Below are 6000 nucleotides of genomic sequence, written 5' to 3'. Positions count from 1 at the left end.
TCAAGTCATGACCATGACCATTTGTTGAGGAGAAAATACAAGTTTATCAATATGATAAACAAAATTTGTTTATCAAATGACAAAATTGTAAATAAATCAACAACTTTTTAGTAAATATGGGTCCCACTGTTTTTGATATATTTATGAAAATGTCATGATGACTGGACATTTATGTTGTTTTATTTACCATTTTGCCATTTGATAAACAATTTTTTTTATCATATTGATTAATTGGGGCTTCCTCATTGTTGAGTGTGAGCATTTAGTGGTATTTCCCTACTTGTACAATAAAGAAAGATGGTTTATTTATTTATTTATTTATTATTATTATTATTTTATTATTATTAAATGATGGGGGCTCATGTGGAAAATGGAAGGAAAGGAGAACCAATGCCCACAAAATTGGAGGGCAACCAATGCGACTATGTGAGTGTATGGGGCTATGGGCATAGGAGTTGGGCATAAATGAGGTGGAAGAGGGAGAAAGTAATAAAAAAATATGATGACTACCACTAGTTTGGGCATCCATTGGTTCTTATGGTCTCCACTTTTTTAAGGTAAGTAGAATTCCCTTGCAAATTGGGGGGTGGAGGGGAATAAGGGATTCAACTTGTTTGGGGTGAGGATCGAACCCCTCTCACAGGGGTGAAAGGAGGGTTTCCAACCACTAAGTCAACCTTGATTCTCATCTATCACGCTCATATACATTAGACAATTGTAAATAGAGGAGAGAGGTAAAAGGAAATTCTCCTTATACTTGTATTTCTAATAGCTAAAAGCCTAAAATAATTGGATTCAAGTCATTCAACTTGAACAAATAAATATGGAGGCATTGAGCCAAGTTGTCTCATATTTGTAACTAAAGTGACAAAAGCAAAAATGGAAATACAAGCACATGATTGAGACATAAAGAATTAAATAAAACTATGTTTGGTGTAGAAAGTATATAATATCTTAATTTAGGCCACAAAATATAAACTATACAAGAGTATAATTATATTTAAACCTTTTTCTGACAACAAGTAGTTAAATTTGTATAGTATTATTAATCGTATATTTTGCGACATGGGATAGTGACACAAAACAGGGGATTTGTTTATCCATATAAAAAGCTCCAGATAATACTTCCAAGCAAAGTATGACAATCAACTGAGTGTCTTTTACGAACTGTACTTTATTGTATGAAAGGGAGGTTTAGTCAAGTGAAAATCAAACAATATGTCATTTTCTTCTAAGATAGACTTCCTCTTACGTTTATATTGTAACAATAATGTATGTTAAGCTTTAAGAGAAAAACCTTTCAAAGACGGGGATGTTTGTATATAACGGTATATTACTTGATATACTATGTATTAATACTATATATTAATTCGTATTAATACGGAGTATTAGTATAAAATCACATAAAAAATTCAATCAAATTATGTAATATTTGATATAATAATAGTAGTAATAATAATAATAATAATTTATTGTATGTTGCATGACTATTGTTTTTGAGATTTAATAAATAATAATAATAATAATAATAATAAATGAGTGAAATTTTAAATCGGTACCAACAGATTACTGTGAACCATATTATTTCTAGATTTTAATTATTTATATTGAATCCAAAAACCACGATCAAATGCCCCTAACAATTTAATTATCCATTTTATAAATTATAATCTTTAAGAATTTGTTCGAAAATCTTTTATACGGAGTATTCAATCTCTTTAATGCGGTAACTTATATGATGGTTCGTTAATGCCTTGATGGGCAAACTCATGATTGATGCTTGTCATCAAAGCTTAGCTTTAAGCCTTTAACATATTGATAGTAAAACAAAAGCCCTTTTTTTTATATAAAGTAAAAAATATCGGTATATATATATAAATAGAGGACCCAATATTGTTTGTTTGTCGAAGAAGTATTTAAAATTGAGAACGTAATTCCTTCATTTTGGCAACACACAGCTCCATGCATTTCTTTGTCCCACACACTTCAATTCACTAGAATTATAAGAGCTAGCGTATATTGCCTTTGGACATTTTGGTTTCCCCATTTATTAAAATAATTATTATTCCATATTTATTTACAAATTTTGTTACGTGATAGTGATGTATCGCAGTATCGTTACTTATGTCAAATTTCATCTATTAATTAAAATATACATTATTAAGCGCTAAATCTTACTCATAAAAACGTTAGATAAATGATTTATTATAACAAAAAAGTAATATGGTAGATGGAAATGATCTACCAATTGACGTTGGAGAGATGACATACACTAATTTGGGATGTTATTTTTGGGTTAAGTGGTAGCAGATATTCTGTCACCTTCATCATTCAATTGTGGATTCAACATGAAGCGTTTTCGTACACTTTGATGGATATGGACTGTATTCTATTAACGGATTTAGTCATCAAGCTAACTTTAAACTATAATTCAACCTTGTTTATATTTGTTGGATTTCATGAAAACTCTTTAATTTGGAGTGTGGACAAATATTATCATAACTATAATATTTATCAATATTAAATCCTTTTTTTTATATATCATTTTGAGTTTTAATACTATTTATTATTATTGACTGTATTTGAAAACTAATATTCATAAACACTACAAGAAAAATGTCTTTTCGTAGCGATTATTTCGTAGTGATTGTACATTCGCTTCAATATGCAAGTCTGTTTGTGAATTAATTAAGGAAGTCACATCATTTTACAATTGCCATGGTTTTCCCATATAAAATCGATACGGAAAACATAATAATACATATCCACACTATTTTTACACATTTATATAATTTTGAGAAATCGTATTATTTACAACCGCCACTAAATCCTAAAAATCGATACGAAAAGTCTTTTCAACACTAGACATATAAATATTGTTTGACAAAGAATACATAAAAATATGTCATAGCTTATTAGTGAAACATTTAATATAAGAGTTTGAGGTTGCATGTTCGAATCTCGTAAAGATCATATGCATGTTTTTTTTTTTTGAAGAAAATGAGTTAATCATTTATAGCGATTGTAATCGCTACAATAATCACCATGATTGGATGTAGTTTTTCGTATCGATTATTGAGGCCAACCCCAGCGATATTGAAAACCACTACTGAAGGCTAAGGCAACGGGGGATATTGTATCGAATGACCATTCGTTGGGAAAGCTTTTTGTTGCAATTAAAATCGATACTAAAGGTTAAAATAATCGCTACGAAAAGATTATTTTCTTGTAGTGAAAAAATAAAATTTATTTTAGTAATTGTTGTTGAGTTGATTTTAATCTATACTGTATTTTAACAATGTTGCCATATTTTTTACTTGTAAAGATATTAATGATGAGTTAAAATGAATTAGCCGCAATTCACTTCACCTTATTTTTTCCGAGCTGAATATATTTTTACTGAACTAAAATTATTTTTACTGAATTTCTATTATATTTCTTCTTTAAAGTTACTGATTTTTATTGAACTAAAATTAATTTTAGTGAACTGGAATTATTTTTACTAAACTGGATTTATTTTACTGAACTGAAATTATATTTACTGAATACTCCATATTATTTTTTTTAAGGTGAAGTTAACAAGGTCTTAATACATTAACAAATACAACCAGCCCAAATGGTGCATATATAATATGAAACAGATTAGTCTGTTGCTTGTTTTTAATTATTTGACCTATAGAAGATATATGTTTAAGAATACATTTGTACTCGAATCTAAGGGCCTGTTCACATTTACTTAATTTCAGTTCAGTTAGTACAGTTTAGCTCCAATCAGTTCAGTTCAGTTCAGCTCCTAATTTCCCTCTCTCACAAAATATTCATTTCAGCTCAGTTCAGTTTAGTTCAGCTCCAATCTATTCAGTTTAGTTTAGCTCAGCTCAGCTCAGTTCAGTAAATATGAACAGACCCTAAGTATTTGATTATTGATCAAAAAAAGAATTAATTGACATGATCTGCCATAACTATAAATCAACAAAATATTATGGAGTAATTGATTTTAAATAATCCCCTGTAAGGATGCCAACATGACTACTCATAGCATTGATTAATTAATTGTTTTTCACGTAATTAGAACATCCTGAATCACATTAAAGAGATTCATACACAATTTAAATGACCAACATCATTAACCTAGCTACTACTATAATAGAGTTAGTTTTTGAGAGTGTGGTCTAAACTGTTAACTAAATTGTTGTTGTGATTTGACATTTTGACATAGCTTGTAGTATCAAAATCATAATCCAGTTTGAAGTCTAGTCAAAACTACGATTAATGGCATAGGAGCAATTTCCCAACAATTATACGAATTAGATTAGATTAAGAGCCTGTTTACATTTACTGAGCTGAAACGACCGAGTTTAGCTGAACTGAGCTGAATTGAACTGATTGGAGCTGAACTGAACTGAACTGAATATTTAATGAGAAAAGGAAATTAGGAGCTGAAATGAACTGAATTGTTTGGAGTTGAACTAAACAGAAATTAAGTTCAAGTGAACAAAACCCTAAATACTATCATAATACGTTGTTACATACACAAATAAAGGATAGTGTAATTGTTTAGATTAGATCAAATACTATCATAATACGTTATTAGTTTATTACATACACAAGTTAAGGATATTTATTTGGTCCATAATAACTAACTGAACAAAATGATCAATATTCAATATGCGTATTACGTACAAGCATAGTGTTATAATCAAAACCTAAATAAATGATTGTTTGAAATTAGTGGCAAGAAAAAGGGTTGATCCACGACTTATATAAGAGATTAATATCTAAAATATGTTCAATCTATCTAATTTGTCTTGTACTCTATCACATTAAGAAGAATTCTTATACAATTTGTCCTGGTCTCTAATGATCATTACCGTACATCCGTACGTATGGAACCATTACAAAATTTTATGTATGGAGTACAAATAAGGTCTTAGAAACAATCTAAGCCTAGTCTTCTGTAATGATTAATTCAAACTTAAAGCTTCTTTAAAGAATTGATAGAGACCTAGATATGCATAAAGCCATCTACTTTAGAAGTTTAGATCATGGTTGCATTACTTGCACATACATTAGTATATAGTGGCAATTCTGGCAAACCTATGCACATACACAAATTAGCTAGGTTTCAATTGGTAACCAATTTTTCTATGAAATAATAATACCTTCAGTTTGATCCTTAGAAATAATTTTGACACATTCTATTGTTGCAAGTACATACTAATATACTACTTCATATGATATTGAGTTATTGTAACCTATAATATATATGAAATAACAAGGCCTGTCCTTGGTTTCATTTTGAATAAATTGTGAGCCTTTTATATTCCAATAATTGCAAATAAAAAAATACAATACTCCGTAATTAACATACAATTTTTTTTTTACTATTTAAATTTGTCATTAATCAATTTTAAAACCCCCCAAAACAATTATGCATGCATCACAACATCTATTCGTACTTAGTATAGTATATACATAATTACATATAGATATAGATGCCTATGCTTGGAATAAAATATAGGTCTTTGGATTATTCTCTTTGTTGGTAAGAAGACATAAGATATTCTAGGAATTAAATACATTTCTTCCTTGTCTCCTTCATATTATAATGTATAAAAAAATCCAAAAAAAAAAAAAAAAAAAAAAAGGACGAACCTCACTATCCTATTGTATATTTTTACAACTGTTAACAAATTAAATAATCCATGTCTTCATAATAGTTGTATCTTTCTTTATACTTCTGTTGACTTGAGTAGTCAAATTAAGATCATTTAATTTATTGTTCGACCTTAGAGCAAGTCTTTCTTATTTTGCAAGTCTAACATCCTGGATACACAGTTTAAAAGTATCCTAAGCTTTCACTCAATTAATAAATAAAATCTGTGAAGCATTCTTGATGCACTGGTGACCGGTAGATCGAGATACTTATTTCCAACATTATGTGTCTTCTTTCGTATGGGTGCGTATTGCATCTTATCCTATGTAGCTATAATTTTATTG

The sequence above is a fragment of the Chenopodium quinoa genome, unplaced genomic scaffold (assembly GCF_001683475.1).
Source record: "Chenopodium quinoa cultivar QQ74 unplaced genomic scaffold, ASM168347v1, whole genome shotgun sequence".
NCBI classification, from domain to species: Eukaryota; Viridiplantae; Streptophyta; class Magnoliopsida; order Caryophyllales; family Amaranthaceae; genus Chenopodium; species Chenopodium quinoa.
Note: the sequence above shows the minus strand (reverse complement) of the source record.